Source organism: Phyllobates terribilis, unplaced genomic scaffold (genome assembly GCF_046119375.1).
Source record: "Phyllobates terribilis strain yellow unplaced genomic scaffold, ASM4611937v1 Scaffold_1__5_contigs__length_1240528914, whole genome shotgun sequence".
Taxonomy (NCBI): Eukaryota; Metazoa; Chordata; class Amphibia; order Anura; family Dendrobatidae; genus Phyllobates; species Phyllobates terribilis.
The window spans coordinates 585,555,159-585,582,529 of NW_027362761.1; the positions used below are offsets into that span (position 1 = coordinate 585,555,159).

Here is a 27,371-nt window from a genome sequence, read left to right on the forward strand (position 1 = left end):
CTGCCAGGAGTGTTTATACAAGTCCCCGAGCGCAATATCCATTCTGCTCCTACTATTTATAATCATGCGACTGGGGAGCCATACTGGGACTAAAGGCTAATAAATGGGGGTACTGGGGTCCGAGCCTTCCAGCCTAGGACTAGGCATCCAATCATATATAGATTTATGTCACTTGAAAACAGCGCCACCCCTGTCCACAGGTTGTGTGTGTTATTGCAACCCAGCCCCATTCAGTTCAATGAAGTTCAGCCAGACACAATCTGTTGACAAGGGAGGAAAGTAGCCATGGTTTCCTCATCACCATGGGAAAGATGATAATCAGCTGATCGCTGGGGGTCTAACTGCAGGGACCCCCACCAATCCAGAGAGCTTGGCTCTGAATCTCCCGGTTACAATGCATAAGGCGTCGCATGCTGTGCCGTACTTAGCTATCCCATAGAGAATGGATATAGTGGCGGTGGAGCCTGCACCGCCACTACTATCAAATAGGGGGGAAGAAGTCTGCCATTCTGGAGATCATTGAGGGTCTCAGGACTCAGAACCCCACTGATCTAAAAGTGATCACCTATGCTCACACTTTGATGTGGTTTGTGCTCATAAATCAGTTCAGAGAAGCTCAGAATAATACAGATTTACAGAGTTCATGGCTCACTGATGGAGTCTCAGTTAACTCTGCAGCCAGTAATTAATACTGCGACACAGAGGAAATAAAAGGAAAATGGTGTCAAATGTATTTTTAGTCCAAAATACATGCCTTTAGGTAAAAACCCCCCAAAAAATAGGTGTACAGATCTTTAAGAAGTGATAAAGGGAGACATTTGTTTTTGTGACTGATACATTGTAACAAGCACACCAGAGGTTTGAGAACCATGGGATAAAAACTGGATATCAGCCTCTGAATATGAAGAATGTTTTCATTCACTGACAGCAAGTCGAGATATTAAAAGTTTACTAAAAAGTTAGGAAACTTTTTTTTTTCTTGCATTGCCTCTGACAGGGGGACAGACTGATGGACGGGACCCCCATAGTTACTAAGCTGGAGAAAGACTAATGACTAGTGGAGCTGAGAGCCCTCGGCTTACAATGTCACGGGGACTAATGATACATTGTCACCATCACTGACATATAGCAGTGATCAAACAGAGCGGCCACAATATGACAGGGGGGACGCAGGGCAGACAAATGAGCAGCGCCAAACCAAGACCCCAAAGCAAATGACCCCAGTGCCCTCCATACACAAACCTCAGGTCTTACTTCCCCCTTCTCCAAGTACCATAGCTCAATCTCAAATGAACCTGAACCCAACAGGAAACAATTGGGCATTGATGAGTGTGCAGGGGGTGCAGGAGCTCAGGGCGTAGGGTACGGTCAGTGCCCACTATGTAGAAGAGTTGGCCCACATGCATAGACCAAAATTAGGAAACCCACTAATAGTCCTGGCTAGTGCAGAAGACCGAGCCTTTGGGGACAGAAGGGATTAGATTTTGTATCCCCCCACCAATACTTTCAAGCACTAAAGTTTTGGGCATTGATAGTGTTGAGGAGAACATAAACCAAGGGGTACAGCTATGGGGGGTGCAGAGACGCATTTGTTCCCAGACCCTGGTGCCTAAGGGGGTCCAAGGATTCCAATACAATGATGTAACATAATTCTGTAACAGCGTCCCCCATCTACCATTTATAATAGCGGTGTCTTGTTATGTGGAAAAGGGGCAATCTTCCTGAGATATAAGGACCTGGGTGCAACTGCTATCTCTGCCCCCCTGTAATTATACCCCCGGCTATGAGGAAGATTTAAACCTGTTCATATCTTCAGTGGCGTCTTATAGTGTAGAAACAGGGGCGTAACTATAATAGGTGGAGGGGTTACAATCGCACCTGGGCCCTGGAGACTAGAGGGGCCCAAAAGTTCCCTTTGCCCCATAGGAAAAGACTATTACTATTAAAGACCTGTGATAGTTGGGGGCCCTGCTGGAGATTTTGCACTGGGGTCCACAAGTTCCGCCAGTGTGTAGAAACTTCCATGGAAAGTCACAAAGGAATAAAGATATCACAGGAAGAATCACCCACAGGACCGACGGCACAAGAACATCTCAAAATATCAGATTATTTCTCTGCAGTTTACTTTATAGGCTGATGTGAGAATACTCATACATCTTCTGTACCAAATATGCACATGGAGCGGACTGTTTGTCAGGTATAGTAGAGCTGGGTTTGCAACTTATTTTGTCAGGTATAGCAGAGCTGAGTTTTCCAGCTGCAGCAGATCTGAGTTTGTAAGGTGTAGCAGGGCTGAGTTTGCAACTGGGTTTATAAGGTGTAGTAGAGATGAGTTTGCAACTGAGTTTGTAAGGTGTAGCAGAGATGACTTTTCAATTGATTGTGCTAGGTGTAGCAGAGCTGAGTTTGCAAATGAGCTTGTCAGGTGTAGCTGAGCTGACTTTGCAACTGAGTTTGTAAGGTGTAGCAAGGCTGAGTTTGCAACTGAGTTTGTAAGGTGTCGCAGAGATCACTTTGCAGCTCAGTTTGTCAGGTGTAGCAGAGCAGAGTTTGCAATTGAGTTTTACAGGTGTAGCAGGGCTCTGTTTGCAACTGAGTTTGTAAGGTGTAGAAGAGCTGAGTTTGTCAGGTATAGCACAGCTGAGTTTGCAACTTTGTTTGGTGTAGCTGAGCTGAGTTTGCAACTGAGTTTGTCAGGTATACTAGAGCTGAGTTTGAAACTGAGTTTTCAAGGTATAGCAGAGCTGAGCTTGGCAGGCGTAGCAGAGCCGAGCTTGGCAGGCGTAGCAGAGCCAAATTTGTCATCCAAGTAGATTCAAACAGTAGAATGTGCCAGAATTCTCCAGAAATAAGCAGAGGACATAGAGCTGGGTTAATGCCACGAGTGCCGTTATTATGTATTTGCCTTTATGATATATTTTCACACTTAGCCATTTTTCCCATCTTCCACTGTAAATTGATACATTTTGTGCCATTTATGAATTACTTGATATTCTGATATATGAGGTTTTACACAGGACTGCAGGAGTGTTATTGGGATGTATAACCCTATAGAGTCCAGTTACAAGCTCAGCTCTGCTTCATCACATAGTATTGCTTTTATCCAATATTTTTTTTCTGATCCACAAATCTGTGTCTGTTTATTGGGGTAAATGCAGCCCATGTGTGTGAGTTCTGGAGAGAGCGGGGTGTGTATATTTTTGTGTTTTGAAACCCTACACTTTAATGAAAGCCACTTGTGTTGCCTCCTCCCAGCTCTACGTTGCACGGTTTGGCGGTAAGAAGATATAATATTTGTATATGAGATTAAAGCGCAGAGACCGAAACGCGCCATGTCACTACATCACAACACACCTCTCCTGCAGAAGGGCCCAGATCTTCTGTGCAGTTTACTAAGTCCTTTGTGCACCCTATAAATGCCACAGAGGAGTCCAGGACCCCTCTCTATTAGCCAGAAAGGAGAACTGCTGCAAACTGCTCTCTATTACATGTTTGCTTATTCATATAACGTAATACCCCATTGTTCCAGTAGTGGCCGCTGCAGGAGAAATGTGCAGCTTCCAGTTGCTGCTGCCAGATCGGTGGCGATCACTTGATCAACAGCTGATCTTCATATAAACATTGACCCAACGTATACCTAGGTTAACCCTCCAACTACCAGCCCTGGCCATTTAGGGTATGGCAACATTGTTGAAATTTCTGTCCCATGCTTGTAAATGGTGTCGCTTCTGCAGTAAGTGCATGGATTTTTGCTAACCTTATTCATATACATTAAACTTCTGCAATAAATTTAAACTTTTCCCTATAGTACTGCTATCCCACAATGACCCTTTAGGCGTAAAAGCTTTTAGGGGACCCCCAGTGGCCTCTATATAGACCTGACACCTGTGTCTGTAGTTATTTGGGGGCTTTCAGACTATAAAGGGTCACACTTTGTTTGCTTGTATATACCACTGTCTCAAAATTGGCAAATAATTGAATGTATCTTCCGCATTATTGATGGCGCAGTGTAGGTTATCTGAAAAACGTACTACCACAATCTGGCCACTAGAGGGCAGGAGAGAACAAACATTTTCTATCACTGACTACTACTCTTATCAAGTTTTCTCAGCACATAGTGAGAATTCTTCTACCCTGTGGAAATTATTCAGTCTGAATTTCAGGCTTTGAGGGGCTTGCTGCTGTCTGGGGCAGTTATCGCGACACCCATCCCCCACCTCCTCATTGATATATTGTCCATTAGAATCAACAAGGCATCATTGATCCTAATGGACATTGATTCATTCCCAGAGTGGAAGTTGCAGCTCCTGACTGTAGTCTTGGGTGGATTTATAAGAGGCTTTTTTATGAATTTATGAAAAGTAAAAGAAAAGTCAAAGATGCTATAGGATTTTTACAGGATGAAAATGGAGAAATGGTAAGAGAGGATGTTGAGAAGGCCGAACTTTTTAATTCCTATTTTGCATCTGTTTTCTCTCAGAAAGAAAATGTAACATCAACTGATCTTCACTGTCCTTTTAAAGGAATAGAGGAATCCAAGTTATCAGTAAACAGAAAGATTGTGAGGGAATATTTAGCTAACATAAATGAGTTCAAGTCTCCAGGTCCAGATGAATTACACCCCAGAGTACTGAAGGAGATTGTAGAAGAAATTTTAGAACCACTCTCCATAATCTTTGAAAATTCTTGGAGAACAGGAGAAGTCCCAGAAGACTGGAGAAGAGCAAATGTTGTTCCTATCTTCAAAAAGGGGAAGAAGGTGGACCCAGGGAACTATAGGCCGGTGAGTCTGACTTCTATACCAGGAAAGATCTTTGAACAAATTATTAAACAACATGTATGTAAGTACATGGATAAGAATGAAGTGATTAACCAGAGTCAGCATGGGTTTGTAACTAACAAGTCATGTCAGACTAACTTAATTTCCTTCTATGACAGAATCACTGACTGGGTGGATCAGGGAAATGCTGTAGATATAGTATATCTTGACTTCAGCAAAGCATTTGACAAAGTATCTCACATCATCCTTATTGAAAAAATGACCAAGTATGCAATGGACCAGGCAACTGTTAGGTGGATTCATAACTGGCTTAGTGATCGGACTCAAAGGGTGGTTGTAAATGGCTTCACATCCAGCTGGATGAATGTCTCAAGTGGGGTACCACAGGGCTCCGTCCTGGGACCTGTATTGTTCAACATCTTTATCAATGATTTAGATGAAGGAATTGAGGGTAAACTGATTAAATTTGCTGATGACACAAAGCTAGGAGGGATAGCTAATACTAGAGAAGAGAGAGAGAGGATTCAAAAAGACCTAAATAAACTGGAGCAGTGGGCAGCAACCAACAGAATGGTTTTTAACCGGGAAAAATGCAAAGTACTACATCTGGGCAATAAAAATGAAAAAAGCATATACAGAATGGGAGGAATAGAGCTAAGCAACAGTACATGTGAAAAAGACTTAGGTATACTAATAGATCATAGACTGAACATGAGTCAACAGTGTGATGCAGCAGCAAAAAAGGCAAATACAATTCTGGGATGTATTAACAGAAGCATACAGTCTAGATCACGTGAAGTCATTATCGGTCTTTACTCCTCTTTGGTCAGACCTCATCTGGAATACTGTGTACAGTTTTGGGCACCACATTTTAAAAAAGACATCGACAAACTGGAGCAAGTTCAGAGAAGAGCGACCAGAATGGTGACTGGTCTGCAAACCATGTCCTATGAGGAACGGTTGCAGGATTTGGGAATGTTTAGCTTGCAAAAAAGAAGACTGAGAGGAGACTTAATAGCTGTCTACAAATATGTCAAGGGCTGTCACATTGTAGAAGGATCATCTTTATTCTCATTTGCACAAGGAAAGACTAGAAGCAATGGGATGAAACTAAATGGGAGGAGACACAGATTAGATATTAGAAAAAACTTTTTGACAGTTAGGGTGATTAATGAGTGGAACAGGCTGCCACGAGAGGTGGTGAGTTCCCCTTCAATGGACGTCTTCAAACAGAGGCTGGACAGACATCTGTCTGAGATGATCTAGTGAATCCTGCTTTGAGCAGGGGGTTGGACCAGATGACCCAGGAGGTCCCTTCCAACTCTACCATTCTATGATTCTATGAATTTTTTTTTTTGTGAAAAAAAAAGAAAAGTTGCCCTAATTAATTAGACTTCAACATGCCCTTATCGAGAAACAAAAAAATAAAGTAGTTATTGCAAATGTAGCATGGCCGAGTTCGTCATATGACATCTCTTTGTGATATCACTGAGGTTTTACATAGGACTGCAGGTAAATATTACAATGCATTGACAGTTCTACTAATACACATGTTATTAAATTGGGTTTTGTACCAATTTAGATAAAGTCTGAACTAAACGCTTTCATATTTACATGAACGACTCTTATAATGCGGCGTTGATGGAAAACCAAAGATAGCCCCATGAAAGCCATTTTGGCAGGTTCTCCTCTGTATGATCACACATTGTCCTTACAGAGTCTCCTATGTCTAATCTGCAATTATTCATTTTTTTTTTTATTCATTTTTACTTATTTTTTTCATAATATTTGATGTATACCTTTTTCCTCATTCTTGCTCCATTTACAGTGTATCCATCTATTACTACCAGTATTATCATGTGTCTGTTACTTTATACAGAATAGTTGGAGCAGGCAATCAAATATACCAAAAAACAAACAAACACATTTTGGTTAAAGAAAAAAAAGTTTTGTTTGATGTTTTGAGACTTTTTTTATTTTATTATCCGATATATTTTGTTATATTATTGCCTGTTAGTACACGATTGTGTTACCCTACTTGGGTATTGGTGATACATTCCAACATGTTGGGGTCGTTACAAGTGAGTATATGCTATGTTAGTTTGTTTGGGTTGTATTTAATACATTTCCGTTAGGCCATGTTCACACGATGCAATTGTGTTGCGGGGGTTTTTTTTGCCAGAATTTTCCAAAATTATTGTGTTTTTACTGCGATATGGGAAACTCGCCACACAACAAGCAGCGCAATCGCATGGTGTGAACATGGCTTTAAGGCTTGTTACATCAATATATTGTCAGAATATGTATTTGATACATTGTTACTCGTCAGGCTATGTTCACAAGATGCATTTTCCTTTGCCGCAATTTTCTAAAATTGCGTTAAATTTCGCATGGTGTGAACAAGGCTGATATATTGTCACATCTCAGGGTTAGTAAATGTAGTTGATACATTGTTATCAGACTGTGTTCGCAACATGAAATTGCCGCTGCATTTTTTTTAGTCGCCATTTTCCAAAATTACGTTAAAGATTGCTGGTGTGAACATGGCTTTAGGCTGAATTACTGTTACATGGCCGGGTTAGTTAATATAGTTGATACATTGTTACTTGTTAGGTTTATCCGTGCTTATAGATTTATTTTCAGCTCCTTACATCTGAGTATTTGATACATTGTTACATGTTAGTACTTGATACATTGTTGCAGATTACATGAGAGTTAATCGATACATTACAACATGTTAGTACTTGATCCGCTGTCACACGTAAGTTTATTTTCTTGTACTGCTGTTTTTCTACGAGTTTTTGACACATGGTTGTTTGTAGTATTTTGATACATGGTCTCATATTGTGATACATTGTTGCACTGCTATCTAGGATTGCATTACTCTGACAAGACACCTACCGTTTGTCTGGCCTCTCTAGCCCTAAGATGGACATTAATCCGACCTCCTGAGGATGAGTGACCTGCTGGGAGTCCAGGGATCCTACCAAGACCAGATCACAATGCTGGGCAGGTGGGCTGCAGGGCAGGTGGGCTGCAGGGCAGGGGGGGGGGCTGCAGACCAGGTTCACCAGACCTGTCCCTGAAATGAAGCAGCTGCTCGGTCCTCCTTCCCCTCCAGCAATCAGTAGGAAAAAACACAGCAGCAATTCTGCAGAGTGGAGAAGATGTGGATGCTCCAATCCTGCTGAGGAATCCAAGGATCACACACCATCAACAACTGTGGGGAGTCAAATGAAGACATGGGGGCTCCTGTAACAGCAGCTGGTCCACAGAGAACCACCCAGGGGGGCAAACAGCTGAGGAGCCGCCTGGACACCACAAGGACTCTAGACTTTCTCCAGGGTAAGATCCAAGTGGAATGTGGAGAGATGGATGACTTCTGCAATGCAAACTCCTTCCAGTGTGAAGAAGAAGAAGAAGAAGAGGAAGAGGCTCCTAATCCTGCAGGGTCCTGGGCTGGAGACACTGGAGACACTGGCTCTACCTGCACAATGCACTCACAAGCTGGAGGACAGATGTGCTGCACTCCACACATGAAAGGGAATATTTGCCAAGACAAGAAGCAGGGGGAATGGATTTATAGGCTCCCTGGGTGTGACTTCTCCTCCAGCCCTCCGCTGATTGGTCCTACTGCCCATCCAGGACCTCTCCAGAGTTTTCTGAATAGCTGCTGAGTGAAGTCAGGCTCTAAAACCATGCAACTCTGAATGCATGCAAGCATGGTACAAGGGTGGCATCTCTTCTGCTCTGACCTCAGGGGCATTCCCTGCTCATGGTATTATACACAGATGCCATTGTGGTCGTGGCTGGAAGCCGATCCTCAGCTGTGTGAGATTTACATACAGACCTTACAGGACAATCCCTGTAATTTCCTGCAGGATCTGCGACGAGTCAATGATCTGGGGCTAAGGACACAATGCAAATCTAATCGTGTTATAAGTGGAGCATCTGAAGGGAAATGAGGCAAGAAAGGAAACTTCACATTGTAATCAATCACTGGGGGATCACTGACATTATCAGAATATCAATCTCATATCTATCAGTCATCTACCTTATCTACTCTACTGATCCTGAGTTATATCCTGTATTATACTCCAGAGCTGCACTCACTATTCTGCTGGTGCAGTCACTGTACATACATTACATTACTGATCCTGGGTTACATCCTGTATTATACTCCAGAGCTGCACTCACTATTCTGCTGGTGCAGTCACTGTGTACATACATTACATTACCGATCCTGAGTTACATCCTGTATTATACTCCAGAGCTGCACTCACTATTCTGCTGGTGCAGTCACTGTGTACATACATTACATTACTGATCCTGAGTTACATCCTGTATTATACTCCAGAGCTGCACTCACTATTCTGCTGGTGCAGTCACTGTGTACATACATTACATTACTGATCCTGAGTTACATCCTGTATTATACTCCAGAGCTGCACTCACTATTCTGCTGGTGCAGTCACTGTGTACATACATTACATTACTGATCCTGAGTTACATCCTGTATTATACTCCAGAGCTGCACTCACTATTCTGCTGGTGCAGTCACTGTGTACATACATTACATTACTGATCCTGAGTTACATCCTGCATTATACTCCAGAGCTGCACTCACTATTCTGCTGGTGCAGTCACGGTGTACATACATTACATTACTGATCCTGTACTGATCCTGAGTTACCTTCTGTTTTATGCTTCAGAGCTGCACTCACTATTCTGCTGGTGCAGTCACTGTGTACATACATTACATTACTGATCCTGAGTTACATCCTGTATTATACTCCAGAGCTGCACTCACTATTCTGCTGGTGCAGTCACTGTGTACATACATTACATTACTGATCCTGAGTTACATCCTGTATTATACTCCAGAGCTGCACTCACTATTCTGCTGGTGCAGTCACTGTGTACATACATTACATTACTGATCCTGAGTTACATCCTGTATTATGCTCCAGAGCTGCACTCACTATTCTGATGGTGCGGTCACTGTGTACATACATTACATTACTGATCCTGAGTTACCTCCTGTATTATAATACAGAGCTGCACTCACTATTCTGCTGGTGCAGTCACTGTGTACATACATTACATTACTGATCCTGAGTTACATCCTGTATTATACTCCAGAGCTGCACTCACTATTCTGCTGGTGCAGTCACTGTGTACATACATTCCATTACTGATCCTGAATTACATCATGTATTATACTCCAGAGCTGCACTCACTATTCTGCTGGTGCAGTCACTGTGTACATACATTACATTACTGATCCTGAGTTACATCCTGTATTATACTCCAGAGCTGCACTCACTATTCTGCTGGTGCAGTCACTGTGTACATACATTACATTACTGATCCTGAGTTACATCCTGTATTATACTCCAGAGCTGCACTCACTATTCTGCTGGTGCAGTCACTGTGTACATACATTACATTACTGATCCTGAGTTACATCCTGTATTATACTCCAGAGCTGCACTCGTTATTCTGCTGGTGCAGTCACTGTGTACATACATTACATTACTGATCCTGAGTTACATCCTGTATTATACTCCAGAGCTGCACTCACTATTCTGCTGGTGCAGTCACTGTGTACATACATTACATTACTGATCCTGAGTTACATCCTGTATTATACTCCAGAGCTGCACTCACTATTCTGCTGGTGCAGTCACTGTGTACATACATTACATTACTGATCCTGAGTTACATCCTGTATTATACTCCAGAGCTGCACTCACTATTCTGCTGGTGCAGTCACTGTGTACATACATTACATTACTGATCCTGAGTTACATCCTGTATTATGCTCCAGAGCTGCACTCACTATTCTGATGGTGCGGTCACTGTGTACATACATTACATTACTGATCCTGAGTTACCTCCTGTATTATAATACAGAGCTGCACTCACTATTCTGCTGGTGCAGTCACTGTGTACATACATTACATTACTGATCCTGAGTTACATCCTGTATTATACTCCAGAGCTGCACTCACTATTCTGCTGGTGCAGTCACTGTGTACATACATTCCATTACTGATCCTGAATTACATCATGTATTATACTCCAGAGCTGCACTCACTATTCTGCTGGTGCAGTCACTGTGTACATACATTACATTACTGATCCTGAGTTACATCCTGTATTATACTCCAGAGCTGCACTCACTATTCTGCTGGTGCAGTCACTGTGTACATACATTACATTACTGATCCTGAGTTACATCCTGTATTATACTCCAGAGCTGCACTCACTATTCTGCTGGTGCAGTCACTGTGTACATACATTACATTACTGATCCTGAGTTACATCCTGTATTATGCTCCAGAGCTGCACTCACTATTCTGATGGTGCGGTCACTGTGTACATACATTACATTACTGATCCTGAGTTACCTCCTGTATTATAATACAGAGCTGCACTCACTATTCTGCTGGTGCAGTCACTGTGTACATACATTACATTACTGATCCTGAGTTACATCCTGTATTATACTCCAGAGCTGCACTCACTATTCTGCTGGTGCAGTCACTGTGTACATACATTCCATTACTGATCCTGAATTACATCATGTATTATACTCCAGAGCTGCAATCACTATTCTGCTGGTGCAGTCACTGTGTACATACATTACATTACTGATCCTGAGTTACATCCTGTATTATACTCCAGAGCTGCACTCACTATTCTGCTGGTGCAGTCACTGTGTACATACATTCCATTACTGATCCTGAGTTACATCCTGTATTATACTCCAGAGCTGCACTCGTTATTCTGCTGGTGCAGTCACTGTGTACATACATTACATTACTGATCCTGAGTTACATCCTGTATTATACTCCAGAGCTGCACTCACTATTCTGCTGGTGCAGTCACTGTGTACATACATTACATTACTGATCCTGAGTTACATCCTGTATTATACTCCAGAGCTGCACTCACTATTCTGCTGGTGCAGTCACGGTGTACATATATTACATTACTGATCCTGAGTTACCTCCTGTATTATACTCCAGAGCTGCACTCACTATTCTGCTGGTGCAGTCACTGTGTACATACATTACATTACTGATCCTGAGTTACATCCTGTATTATACTCCAGAGCTGCACTCACTATTCTGCTGGTGCAGTCACTGTGTATATACATTACATTACTGATCCTGTACTGATCCTGAGTTACATCCTGTATTATACTCCAGAGCTGCACTCACTATTCTGCTGGTACAGTCACTGTGTACATACATTACATTACTGATCCTGAGTTACCTCCTGTATTATACTCCAGAGCTGCACTCACTATTCTGCTGGTGCAGTCACTGTGTACATACATGACATTACTGATCCTGAGTTACATCCTGTATTATACTCCAGAGCTGCACTCACTATTCTGCTGGTGCAGTCACTGTGTACATACATTACATTACTGATCCTGAGTTACATCCTGTATTATACTCCAGAGCTGCACTCACTATTCTGCTGGTGCAGTCACTGTGTACATACAATACATTACTGACCCTGTACTGATCCTGAGTTACATCCTGTATTATACTCCAGAGCTGCACTCACTATTCTGCTGGTGCAGTCACTGTGTACATACATTACATTACTGATCCTGAGTTACCTCCTGTATTATACTCCAGTGCTGCACTCACTATTCTGCTGGTGCAGTCACTGTGTACATACAATACATTACTGACCCTGTACTGATCCTGAGTTACATCCTGTATTATACTCCAGAGCTGCACTCACTATTCTGCTGGTGCAGTCACTGTGTACATACATTACATTACTGATCCTGAGTTACCTCCTGTATTATACTCCAGAGCTGCACTCACTATTCTGCTGGTGCAGTCACTGTGTACATACATTACATTACTGATCCTGAGTTACATCCTGTATTATACTCCAGAGCTGCACTCACTATTCTGCTGGTGCAGTCACTGTGTACATACATTACATTACTGATCCTGAGTTACATCCTGTATTATACTCCAGAGCTGCACTCACTATTCTGCTGGTGCAGTCACTGTGTACATACATTCCATTACTGATCCTGAGTTACATCCTGTATTATACTCCAGAGCTGCACTCGTTATTCTGCTGGTGCAGTCACTGTGTACATACATTACATTACTGATCCTGAGTTACATCCTGTATTATACTCCAGAGCTGCACTCACTATTCTGCTGGTGCAGTCACTGTGTACATACATTACATTACTGATCCTGAGTTACATCCTGTATTATACTCCAGAGCTGCACTCACTATTCTGCTGGTGCAGTCACTGTGTACATATATTACATTACTGATCCTGAGTTACCTCCTGTATTATACTCCAGAGCTGCACTCACTATTCTGCTGGTGCAGTCACTGTGTACATACATTACATTACTGATCCTGAGTTACATCCTGTATTATACTCCAGAGCAGCACTCACTATTCTGCTGGTGCAGTCACTGTGCATATACATTACATTACTGATCCTGTACTGATCCTGAGTTACATCCTGTATTATACTCCAGAGCTGCACTCACTATTCTGCTGGTACAGTCACTGTGTACATACATTACATTACTGATCCTGAGTTACCTCCTGTATTATACTCCAGAGCTGCACTCACTATTCTGCTGGTGCAGTCACTGTGTACATACATGACATTACTGATCCTGAGTTACATCCTGTATTATACTCCAGAGCTGCACTCACTATTCTGCTGGTGCAGTCACTGTGTACATACATGACATTACTGATCCTGAGTTACATCCTGTATTATACTCCAGAGCTGCACTCACTATTCTGCTGGTGCAGTCACTGTGTACATACAATACATTACTGACCCTGTACTGATCCTGAGTTACATCCTGTATTATACTCCAGAGCTGCACTCACTATTCTGCTGGTGCAGTCACTGTGTACATACATTACATTACTGATCCTGAGTTACCTCCTGTATTATACTCCAGTGCTGCACTCACTATTCTGCTGGTGCAGTCACTGTGTACATACATTACATTACTGATCCTGAGTTACCTCCTGTATTATACTCCAGTGCTGCACTCACTATTCTGCTGGTGCAGTCACTGTGTACATACAATACATTACTGATGCTGAGTTACCTCCTGTAGATCTTTTTATTATAAAAATGAAAAACATAACAAAATTAATAACCACAAAATAAACAATATAATGAAACTGGTCCAGCCGCTCCCTCTCTCCTCACACACATATTATACATATATACAGAATAATAACTACTTACACCAGGGGCGGAACTACCGCCCGTGCAGCCGGTTCATTGAACGGGGGCCCCGAGGGAGAGGGGGCCCCTCCAGCCTCCAGCAGGGCCGCCATCAGGGCATGACTGCCCTGACTCCAGTATGCGGCCCGGCCGGTAGGGGCCCCCTCGGGGGCCCCCCTCTTGTGCGTCTCTCTCCTCATGGGGCCCCCGGCCCCATGCTATGCGCCGGGTCCGGGACATTTCAGCGCTGAGCTGCGCTGTTGCAGCAGCGCCTTCATGATTCCCCTGACTTCCGGTCATGTGACGGTGCCGTCACATGGCCGGAAGTCAGGAGAACCTGCTGTCAGTGATTTGGACGAGCGCCAGGATTCTGCAGGGATCGCATGGGGGTAAGTATAACAAGTTTTATTTTTTTTTAAATACAATTAACTAGGAGTGGAGAGATGGGAGATGCACATGTGTGTGTGTGTGTGTGTGTGTGTGTGGGGGGAGATGGGAGATGCACATGTGTGTGTGGGGGGGAGATGGGAGATGCACGTGTGTGTGTGTGTGGGGGGGGAGATGGGAGATGCACATGTGTGTGGGGGGGGGATGGGAGATGCACATGTGTGTGTGGGGGGGAGATGGGAGATGCACATGTGTATGGGGGGGAGATGGGAGATGCACATGTGTGTGTGGGGGGAGATGGGAGATGCACATGTGTGGGGGGGGGGATGGGAGATGCACATGTGTGGGGGGATGGGAGATGCACATGTGGTGGGGGGGAGATGGGAGATGCACATGTGTGGGGGGGGAGATGGGAGATGCACATGTGTGGGGGGGGGGAGATGGGAGATGCACATGTGGGGGGGGATGAGAGAGGTGCACATGTGGTGGAGGGGGATGAGAGAGGTGCACATGTGGTGGAGGGGGATGAGAGAGGTGCACATGTGGTGGAGGGGGATGAGAGAGGGGCACATGTGGGGGAGGGGGACGAGAGGGGCACATGTGGGGGAGGGGGATGAGAGAGGGGCACATGTGGGGGAGGGGGTGAGAGATGTGCACATGGGGGGGGATGAGAGCTGCACATGGGGGGGTTTGAGAGCTGCACATGGGGGAATTGGGAGTAGGGGGATAATGAGCTGCACATAACGAATGTGGGGTGGGGGAGAGTAAATGATAAATGATGATGGGGTGGGGAGAGCACGGACATGATATAATGAATTGGGGCAGGGGGTGCATGTAAATATTGAATGCGGGGAGCAGGAAGTATAGAGTAGGGGGCGTTGCGGATGCAGGAGTGTGACTGGTAACAAATTGGCGGAAAGAGTAGAGGTTCTAATTAAATTATATATTAAGTGCCTATTTACAGTTAATGGGGGCACAGTGGTGGATTACAATTTATATTTGGAATGGTAGGTTGCATAATAACTAACCATATATTGATGGTGGATGCACGTCTGTATTCAGCTGCGTAATGTAGAAGTTGGGGAATGTGCTCTAGATAACTGTGTTATTTTATGCAGAGACGAGTCCTGGCTGGAAGACGTGATGGCGGTCTGTGCTGGATGAAGGAGAAAAGCGAAGATGAAGGACTTCACCTAGAGACGTCACTGGTGAGTCAGTCTATTACATGTACACTGTGTATAATGTCACTGGTGATCACTGTATTACCTGTACACTGACACTATATACAGAGCTCCTGTGTATAATGTCACTGGTGATCACTGTATTACCTGTACACTGACACTATATACAGAGCTCCTGTGTATAATGTCACTGGTGATCACTGTATTACCTGTACACTGACACTATATACAGAGCTCCTGTGTATAATTTCACTGGTGATCACTGTATTACCTGTACACTGACACTATATACAGAGCTCCTGTGTATAATGTCACTGGTGATCCCTGTATTTCCTGTACACTGACACTATATACAGAGCTCCTGTGTATAATGTCACTGATGATCACTGTATTACCTGTACACTATATACAGAGCTCCTGTGTATAATGTCACTGGTGATCACTGTATTACCTGTACACTGACACTATATACAGAGCTCCTGTGTATAATTTCACTGGTGATCACTAGATTACCTGGACACTTACAGTACAGACCAAAAGTTTGGACACACCTTCTCATTTAAAGATTTTTCTGTATTTTCATGACTATGAAAATTGTACATTCACACTGAAGGCATCAAAACTATGAATTACCACATGTGGAATTATATACTTAATAAAAAAGTGTGAAACATCTGAAAATATGTCTTATATTCTAGGTTCTTCACAGTAGCCTCCTTTTGCTTTGATGACTGCTTTGCACACTCTTGGCATTCTCTTGATGAGCTTCAAGAGGTAGTCACCGGAAATGGTCTTCACTTCACAGGTGTGCCCTGTCAGGTTTAATAAGAGTGATTTCTTGCCTTATAAATCGGGTTGGGACCATCAGTTGTGTTGTGCAGAAGTCTGGTGGATACACAGCTGATAGTCCTACTGAATAGACAGTTAGAATTTGTATTATGCCAAGGAAAAAGCAGCTAAGTAAAGAAAAACGAGTGGCCATCATTACTTTAAGAAATGAAGGTCAGTCAGTGGGAAAAAATGGGAAAACTTTGAAAGTGTCCCCAAGTGCAGTTGCAAAAACCATCAAGCGCTACAAAGAAACTGGCTCACATGAGGACCGCCCCAGGAAAGGAAGACCAAGAGTCCCCTCTGCTTCTGAGGATAAGTTTATCTGAGTCATCAGCCTCAGAAATCGCAGATTAACAGCAGCTCAGATTAAAGACCAGGTCAATGCCACACAGAGTTCTAGCAGCAGACACATCTCTACAACAACTGTTCAGAGGAGACTTTGTGCAGCAGGCCTTCATGGCAAAATAGCTGCTAGGAAACCACTGCTAAGGACAGGCAACAAGAAGAAGAGACTTGTTTGGGCTAAAGAACACAAGTAATGAATATTAGACCAGTGGAAATCTGTGCTTTGGTCTGATGAGTCCAAATTTGAGATCTTTGCTTCCAAAGAAAAGGTGAATGGATGGACTCTAAATGCCTGGTTCCCACCGTGAAGCATGGAGGAGGAGGTGTGATGGTGTGGGGGTGCTTTGCTGGTGACACTGTTGGGGATTTATTCAAAATTGAAGGCATACTGAACCAGCATGGCTACCACAGCATCTTGCAGCGGCATGCTATTCCATCCGGTTTGCGTTTAGTTGGACCATCATTTATTTTTCAACAGGACAATGACCCCAAACACACCTCCAGGCTGTGTAAGGGCTATTTGACCAAGCAGGAGAGTGATGGGGGGCTACGCCAGATGACTTGGCCTCTACAGTCACCAGACCTGAACCCAATCGAGATGGTTTAGGGTGAGCTGGACCGCAGAGTGAAGGCAAAAGGGCCAACAAGTGCTAAGCATCTCTGGGAACTCCTTCAAGATTGTTGGAAGACCATTTCCGGTGAATACCTCTTGAAGCTCAACAAGAGAATGCCAAGAGTGTGCAAAGCAGTCATCAAAGCAAAAGGTGGCTACTGTGAAGAACCTAGAATATAAGACATATTTTCAGTTGTTTCACACTTTTTTGTTAAGTATATAATTCCACATGTGGTAATTCATAGTTTTGATGCCTTCAGTGTGAATGTACAATTTTCATAGTCATGAAAATACAGAAAAATCTTTAAATGAGAAGTTGTGTCCAAACTTTTGGTCTGTACTGTACGTTATACATACCATGGATAGAGCTTCCGTGTATAATGACACTTATGGTAATATTAGTAATGTGGTGGTAATATTAGTAATGTAGTGGTAATATGTGGTCTGGTCATGGTGTGGCAGTTTTTCTCCCTTCTGTGTGGTATTATTCGGTCACTATGTTGTGGTAATATGTGGTCTGGTCATGGTGTGGCGGTATTCCCTGTATGTGGTATTATTGGTCATTTAAAAAAAAATGTATATGACACATTCCCTTAAAGAAAACTAAATAAAAATATATCTAAAAAGAGTATTGGATATTTTAAGAAAATTTTAATAGGTTAGAGTAGGGCCCGCCCAGAAGAGTCTACCTTATCGTGGTGGCGGCTTTAAAAATCTTTTGGCCAAAACAAAACCTGATGGCTATGTATGTGGCGCCGTCACATGGCCGAACGTCAGGAGAACCTGGTGGCAGCGACGTGGACGAGCGCCAGGATTCTGCAGGGACTGCATGGGGGTAAGTATAACAAGTTTTATTTTTTTTAAATACAATTAATTAACTAGGAGTGGGGGGAATCAGAGATGCACGGGGGGGATGAGAGATGCACATGGGGGGGGTGAGAGATGCACATGGGGGGGTGAGAGATGCACATGGGGGGGTGAGAGATGCACATGGGGGAGATGAGAGATGCACATGGGGGGATGAGAGATGCACATGGGGGGATGAGAGATGCACGGGGGGTGAGAGCTGCACATGGGTGGGATGAGAGCTGCACATGGGGGGGTGAGAGATGCACATGGGGGGTTATGTTTACATAACTTTGTTGCCTTATGAAGGGCAGGGGGGGCCCCCCAAAATTTCTTGCACAGGGGCCCACTACAGTCTGTGTCCGCCCCTGACTTACACCATGACATCTGGTCCGGTTACCAAACAAATAATAACAATATAATAAGTAAAATAAACAATAGCCGACAAAAATATATACAAACTAATAAATACTTATACATTTTTTTTGTTGTTGTTATAAATAATATAAAATAAATACTAACTATACAAACATATACAAGACTAAACAAAACCCCCCACACTCGAGCCCACCAGTCCCTCCCCGGCACTGACCTGAGAGCTGGTCCTGCGCCTCATGCCTCAGTCCATGTCCAACGTCCATAGGCCAGATCAGGCAGTGCCCGTTTTTCACCCAAATAATCAGTGTCCCACAAGATGAACCCACCTCCCCCCTTTTCCCACCACCCAACCTAACACCTACGCCCAAATCCATATCCTTATATACAATATATACAGAAACAAACAATACAATAACAAACAATACAATAACCACAACTGACAAAGCCCAAGTTCGGCGCCTGCAGCCCTACATCACTGTCTACTGATCAAACCAAAACAAAAATCTATGGTGTCAGCAGCAGCCCACCACCAGGAGAGGAGATGACCAGACTAGGGCACACTAAAAGAAAAGCCCCTCCAGAGGAGAGCGGCCCTCTGTGTGCCCAGTCTCTCATACTCCAGAGAGCGCACCTTCACCAGGTCACCGAGTATGGTCCTAAACACATCGTCCACTGGGAGGATTTTCCGTTGCGTCGATACTAAGCACCGTGCGTTCCACGTGTGATACCTAACCACTGCGCTAACTAGAAATAAGGTGCAGTGGTCCCGACCACTCAGGTCTCCGAATGCTCCATAGGCCCATTCCGCATAAGAAAGACCGGCCAGCCGGGGCCAGCCAATGGAGGCGCCCACCCTGTTGTACACCTCTGTGTTAAAGGGACAACGAAGCAAGAAGTGGTCCATGCTTTCAAGCATGGTACCACAATGCTCCCGAGGACAGTTCCTGTCCTCAGAGCTCCTACACTTCAGATTGTCCCTCACACACAGTTTCCAATGGAAGCAGCGCCAAGCCAAGTCCCAAACCTTCGAGGGGATCCTGATAGAATTCAAAAGATGCAGACCCAAGATCCCAACTTGGGCAATCCCTGAGCGCCAGAGGCCTCCGAAAGTGCGTCAACAGAACCCTTTTGTCAAGGAGCTTCCTTGGCAGAGTCCTGACCTCCCACATTCCCAGACCCCACAGGCGAATTACCTTCAGAACCAGGGTAGCGTAAGCCGGGAGATGTCCATGCGGTGTGCGTAGATCCTTCACTTGCCCTCCTGTCTCCCATTCCTGGAAGAAAGGCTGAAACCATCCCCTACAGGAGAATACCCACGGAAGAGCCCTCTCTTTCCAGAGGTTTGCAATATTGATCTTAATGAAGGTATTCACAAGGAATACCACAGGGTTGACCATACCCAACCCTCCTAGTCTCCTCATATGGTAAGTAACCTCCCTCTTGACCAGGTTCAGTCTATTCCCCCTTAACAGTTGGAAGAACAAACTGTAGACCCGAGTCCAGAGAGGCTCCAGCAAGATGCACACACTGCCCAGATAGATCAGCAAAGGGAGCAGGTAAGTTTTGATCAGGTTTACCCATTCCCTTAGGGTCAAGGACCAACTCTTCCATTGGTTCACCTTCTGAGTGGCTATCTCTAGCCTGCTGTCTCAATTTTGTTTGGGGTAATCCCCCTGGCCAAATTCGATGCCAAGAACTTTTGCAGAGACTTTGGGTCCTGGAAGGGTGTCCGGGAGATCAAAACCAGGATCTCCTCCTCCCAGCCAGAGACTCTCATACTTGTCCCGGTTGATCTTAGACCCGGATGCCTCCGAGTAGCGATTTACCTCTGACATCAGCCATTCTGCCTCCCCATCAGAGGAAACAAAAACGGTGACGTCATCGGCATACGTCACCACTCTCAGCGTGGCTTCCGGTGCTGCCCGGTCCATCCCGATCCCAGCCAACGGTCTACGCTCCACCCTCCTAAGAAGCGGGTAAACCGCAAACACGTACAGCAGTGGGCTCAAGGGACAACCCTGGCGAACACCACACCCAACCTCAAAAGAGCTGCCAATCCAACCGTTCACAAGCGGGAAACTCTCTGCCCCAGCGTACAAGGTCTTAAGCCAATCAACAAACCCCCCCGGCAGGCCATACCTCAGAAGGACAGACCAGAGGTACTCATGATTAACCCGATCAAACGCTTTTGCCTGGTCCAATCACTACATGTACACCTTCCAGTGACCAGCCCTACCCTGCTCCTCCCCCTCTCGGACACAGAGTACAGCACTAATTGTACTGCGGCCTGGAACAGCGCAATGCTGGACCCCCGAAAGGAGCAGGGGCGCAAATTTCACCAGCTGATTAAAAAGCACCTTTGCCAAAACCTTTCTGTCTGCATTGAGAAGCGCTATGGGATGCCAATTCTCAATGCAAGATGGGTCCTTACCTTTTGACAAGATGATCAGGGCAGACCTCCTCATTGACTTTGGCAGAGTGCCCGAGGAAAGACACTCATTGAATACCTCAGTCAAGAGGGGAACCAAGGCGTACTTAAAGGTCTTATAGAATTCAGATGTTAAGCCATCCGGACCGGGAGATTTCTTTAGGGCAAGCCCTTCAATCGCCAACTTAACTTCCTCTTCCCTGATCATCTCTGTCAAAACGCCAAGAGAGGGGTCTACCCCTGGTTCGGGGGCGGCTTCAGCCAGAAAAGCCGACATCTCATCCCAATCCACATCCCTCTTCCCCAAGAGGTGCGAGTAGAAGGATCTGACGACCTCCAGGATCCCTGATCTGGATCTTTTCAGGGAACCCGCAGTGTCAACCAGTCCTGTAACAACTTTACTATTCACTGACTTCTTGCAGTTTCTGTAAGGGTCGGGCGAGCGGTACTTCCCGTAATCCCTCTCAAAAACCAAAGATGCGTGTCTATCATACTGACACCTCATTAGCAAAGATTTCACTCTGGAGATCTCCTCGCAGCTACCTCCAGTTGAGACAAGATGCTCGAGTTTCCTCCTCAGGCCCTGATACAGGCGATACCTGTCCAGGCTCCTGAGGCTCGAGAGCAGGCGGAAGAATCTCGCCACCCTTTTCTTGAACATCTCCCAACACTCTGACTTAATACTACAAAGATCCATTAAGGGTACCTGGCTCTGAAGAAAATTCTCAAAGGACTGTCTTATCTCCTCTTCTTCCAAGAGAGACGAATTGAGCCTCCGAAAGCCTCTTCCCATCTGGGGGGTCTCTGTAACATTCAGGGAAAACAAAATCAAACAGTGATCGGAGAACCCCACCTCAACAACAGATACTGCTGAAGAGACGGCTTCCTCCTTTAAATATACCTGTCTATCCTGGACCTACAGTTACCTCTATGATAGGTGAACCCCTCGTGGCCTGGGGTGTGCCGGATGTGGACATCCACCAGGCGAGCCTCACTAGCTATACTATTAAGGGCGACGCTATCATAAGTCAGCTTGTCTCTGGAACCTCCTCTATCCCGGGGCCTCGTGACAGTGTTGAAGTCCCCTCCAAAGACGACCTGCCGACTCGTAAAAAGGTAGGGCTTGATCCTCATAAAGAGACACTTCCGGTCCCACTTAGATTGGGGACCATAGATGTTAATGAGCCAGAGCTCTTGTCCCTTCATGAGGACATCTAATATCAGGCACCTCCCCATTTCTAACTCAATAACCCGTCGGCATTCTACCGGTGCGGTAAAAAGGACCGCCACTCCGCTATACGGCTCGGCCGCTAGAGACCAATAGGAGGGCCCGAGTCTCCACTCCCTCTTAGCTATAAACACCTCTGCCATATTTGGCAGCCTGGTCTCTTGCAAAAAGAAAATGTCAGCTTCAACCCGGCTGAGAAAATCGAAGGCCGCAAATCTAGCCATATTTGACTTAATGCTGGCGACATTAATGGACGACAGCGTCAGCGGAGTGGGTACCGCCATCATTGGTGATTAAATTGGATGGCTTTCTTCTTCCCACTCCCCTTACCCTCTGCCTCAGAGGAGGAATCCTTCCCCCTCTTTAATGACACAGAGGTGTCCATTCCCACATTTTTCCTTCTTTTCTCGTCCTCGTCTCCGGACTCTGGGCCAGTCCCTCTCCCCAAGGACCTTGCATCCCCAGGAGAAGGAGACTCTGCGCCCCCTGTAAGCTCCGCCGAAGCAGGAACCTCACCCTCGGCCTCCTCCTCAGAGGAAGAAATGTTATCAAGGGCTTGGAATCGGTTAGAAAGACCAACCAGAGGGGAGTCAGTTTTACCTTCCTTAGGTACCTTGGTCAGAGCGGGAGAAGATGTTTTATCTCCCTTCTTTTTCTTCTTTTTGGTGCCAAGCTTACGCTTGTTCTCTAGCCACCGCTTATTATCCTCATCCATACTTTTATAATGAGAGGATTCTGAGGCAGAGGCGGTTTCCTCCCTGTGGATCCTCCTGACCTCATCCAACTCATCATCCCTCGGGGCCTCAGCAGCAAAACTGGCATCCAGGACAGGGGTTGCCCCGGTAGTCTGGGGCTCGCCCCGCTCCCTCTCCTGACTGCGCTTGTCTAGACACCTCAGCTGGGCAGGCATCTTTTTATTGCTTTTCTTCCCTGGCCCCTCAGCTCCCCCACCCCTGCTAGTCCCCTCCCCAGCAGAATCGGCCTCACGGCTTTCTCCCACCGGGGTCTTGACTGCATTAGCGAAGGAGCGAGGACAACGGCTGAATGGGTGACCTAACTCACCACACAGGTGGCACCTAATCTCCACACAAGAGGCAGCAAGATGGCCGACACCCCCACACAATGCACATTTCTGCACAGTGCAGTTTGCACTGAAGTGTGTGGGGTCGCCGCACCTGTGACAGAGCTTCGGTTGCCCCTGGTAGAAGACCAGGATACGATCCCTACCCAGGAAGGCAGATGATGGAATGTGGGCAACCGTACCACCTGAACGCTTAAGTTTTACCATAAACGTCCAGGCCCCTGACCAGATACCAAACTCGTCGCGTTTTTTTTTTGGCATCTCCACCACCTCTCCATACCGACCAAGCCACGTCATGATGTCATAACAAGAAAGTGACTCGTTACGAGTCATCACGGTCACTTTCTTGATTTGGTTTTGGCAAGACACTGCCTGAACAGCAAAGTCTCGCCAGCCGGGCTCATTTTTTGCCAACTCATAATTCGTCCAGAAGAGCTCAAGCCCCTCCGGCCGAACAAAGCTGACATCAAACTCAGGCGTGGAATAGGGATGTATCAAGGCGTAGATGTCAATCGCCTTGAAGCCCATCCTCAGCAAGAGCTCCACAACTTTAGACCTTGGAGGACATGCATCACTGCCCCTCCACCGAAGACGGACCACATTCCTACGCACACTGCCTGGCCCGGCTGTTGGGAGGGACCACACTGTATTCCCCCCCCTTTTTGCTCTCAGAAGGCCCCGAGGCCATGCCTCTCTATCCAGAAGGATAGATCAACCTCTCTACCCTCTACCATTAGTGATCTCTCCCCCTTCTTTAGAGGCTCCAGAAGGCGCCATTGCAACATGCCGTCCCCAAAGCCCGGAAACGAGGAGGATGCCCTATTTGCCCCGGAGGTGACACTGGCATAACTCTGGACAGGCGTTGCCGCCCCCGGGGGAGGCAACCGGACCAGTGACTACATCAGCCCTAACAGCATCACTATTACCTACCTCCATCTCACCCTCCACCAAACCGGCAACCACACCACTAGACAATGAATTGGCCTCATTCACACCCACCACCACATTCATTCCTGCTGGACCAGTGACAATGGTGGATGACATTTTGACCTCCACATCAGGCAGAAGGGGCTCAGTCACCTCCATAGAACTGGAGGCGACCTCACCCACGGTCTTATGTGTGCCCTCCACATCATCAGTCGGTAATTTCCGCTGTTTTGCATTTGTAGAGATGCGCCGCTGATCTTTAGCCGCTGTGAGGCTCCGCTGATCTTTAGCATCAGGATCTTCCTGAACAGCGGCGCCAACACAGAATAGCACTTTGGTGGGAGGACTGGAACGCTCAGCCCCGACAGCCCCCTCACACTGCCGCCGCTTCTCAACTAAGTGATCAGCGGCAACAGCATTCAGAGGCGCCGAGGCTACTGAAGCTGCCCCCGACACCGGGCCGCTCCCCCCTCCCACTGAGGAGCGCACCACAGCATCGTGGCCTGACGGAACGCCCGCCGCCGGGCCGCCCTCACTGTCCAGCCTCTCGACTGATGCACCTCCTGCTGAATCCCCCGCTACTACAAGCAGAGACGGAGCTCTGCGCCTCACTACCGCGCTGTGCAATCTCCCCGCGCCTTTGCACCGGATCCACAGCAGAACCCGGGCTGGGCTGGGCAACGGGGCTTATACAGCGAGCTGAGCCTGCCACCGACTCAGGGGGTACAGGGAGGGGGGCATAGACATAGCTTACCGATTCCTGCAGCTTTGGCTTGGTCTTCTTTGCCTTTTTGTGGCCCCCAGGTGCCTCTTCTGGTAGATCATCACCAAGATGGAAGTTTTGGAGGCACACTGGGGACTCCAGGAACTTGATTTCCGCCATTAGTGCCCTTCCCTGGCCGTTGCTGTCACTGTCCTCCCCAGAGCCGGCAGAACTGCGACCGGATGTCATTGTCGACTGTCCTGCAGGGAGCTCGCTGCACGTGGCCTGCGGGCAACTTTGCAGGCTGCCAAGTGGGGCTTCCTGCTGGCCATCATCACTCTCATCATCCACCTGGCTCTCAGGCTGCAGCCCCATCTGCCTCTGCTCTCTGTTATCAGCCATTTCTATGAAGCAGTCTTCATTTACTAGTTTTTCCTTAAACGGACCACTCTGCTCTCTGATGGTGGTTTTCCTAAGTTCCAGCAGATGAATCTCACTGGTCAGCCGCTTTACCTTGGCCTGGAGTTTAGCCTTCCTCTGTTTGGAGGCCCCCGCAGCTTTTGCACTTGTGCAGCGCAGCTCCTCCCGAAGCCTCCTGATGAGCTTACTCGCATCTTCATACTCATGGAGGTGGATCATGACCCGGGAGGCATAGGTGGACACAGACTCCCAGGGTCCCTGCAGCCCCCAACCCCCCTCAGGGAGGTCGGTCTCACCTCCGTGAGCACTCAGCTTTCCTTCGGAAGGAGCGCCATCTTGCACGCCGCTGTCAGGCTTTACCTCCATGTTGGAAGCCTTGCGGCTTCTGGGAGTCTCCACAGTCCCGGGGGGAGTAGGAGCCACATTGCTGTGACTCCTGGTGGAGCGTCTCACCCCCGAGTCCTCCGATATGCAGGCCGCTAGCTGGTTTCTTCTGCCCCCCGCCGGCCTGGTTCGGGAAGCAGAAGCCTGGGACTTGGCTCCATCATTCATCCCAGGAAACCCACTCCCTCCCTGGGTAGGAGAGAGAGCAGATCCCCAGGTGGAGAGGTGTTGGTTCTCAGAGAGATCAGGAGCTCACAGCAGGATCTGCAGCCACCACACCCGTAATCAGCACACTGAGCAGCAGCTGATCAGAGCTGCACTCACTATTCTGCTGGTCGATTCACTGTGTACATACATTACATTACTTATCCTGTACTGATCCTAAGTTACATCCTTTATTATACTCCGGAGCTGCACTCACTATTCTGCTGATGCAGTCACTGTTTACATACATTACATTACTGATTCTGTACTGATCCTGAGTTACATCCTGTATTATACTCCAGAGCTGCACTCACTATTTTGCTGGTGCAGTCATTGTGTACATACATTACATTACTGATCCGGACTTACATCCTGTATTATACTCCAGAGCTGCACTCACTATTCTGTTTGCTTTGTGCAGAGTAAAGCTGTGTCCCTGCGGTGCGCTGGGCTGATCTATGTCTTCTTACATGTAGATACATAGACACATTATTATGATATACTGTACATCGCTGAAAAAAATTTTGTTCGCACTGAGACATCATAGAACAAACACAAGTCACGGACAGCTGAGACTTATCAATCTTTGCAGTCGGGAAACAGAAGTGATTGGGAGTCAGTGTCACCGGTTTTAGTGATGATACAAGTGCCAGCAGGAGCACCGGAGAGAAACGGCACGACAAACCCCAAAAGGAAAGAGTGCCGGCGGTGGCCACAGACACTTCCTCTCTCCGGATCCTTCCTGATCGACTCCTCTCCAGTTTTGCATTTAGATTGTGTATTTGTCACTGCCGGTAGCCTGAGGTGGCACAAGCAGCGATTCAGGTGGCACATGTCGTCCAGCAGCTCCAGGATGACACTTCTATACGTGGAGCCACAAGACGTTTTGCTGTGTTTCCCAGCACAGCCTCCAGATCATGGACCAGATCCCAGGACACCGATGGTTACATAAGAGGAGCTGGACAGGGCTGTAGAAAGCCATAATCCCACCAGCAGGACCAGTATCCGCTTCTTTGTGCGAGGAGAATCAAAAGTAGCAAAGCCATGGCCGTACAAATGACCTCCAGTGGCTCCTGGTGAGAATCTGTCCCTCCAAACTGTCTGAAATAGAGTCTATGTTGGACCTGTGCTCACAGCCAAGCAGCGAGCAGCTCGATTGGGATCACCGGTGAACTGAGAATTGGCAGGTCCACCAATGGTTCCCAACCTCCTACCAGATGAGAACACGTTCACACTGAACACATGTAACAGATGTGAAAGAATCCAGAGACGCATATTTTTGGAGCGTTGTACAATTCTCCACGTGATGCCAACAGTACGTACCCTGACTGATGTTGGGATGGACTCCTCTGAGCCATTACTCTGGTGCAGGGGCCCTG

The 27,371-nt window shown here is 46.4% G+C and overlaps 1 protein-coding gene across 1 annotated transcript in view; it reads right to left on the bottom strand.

The window, feature by feature from the left end:
* The window catches only part of GDNF (glial cell derived neurotrophic factor), a 60,569-nt gene extending 52,214 nt beyond the window's left edge, over positions 1-8,355 (bottom strand). The window contains exon 1 of the mRNA XM_073681828.1: positions 7,682-8,355. The gene's annotated coding sequence lies outside the window, so the exon portion shown is untranslated. The remainder of the gene's footprint in view (positions 1-7,681) is intronic.
* Between the last annotated feature and the right edge of the window lie 19,016 nt (positions 8,356-27,371).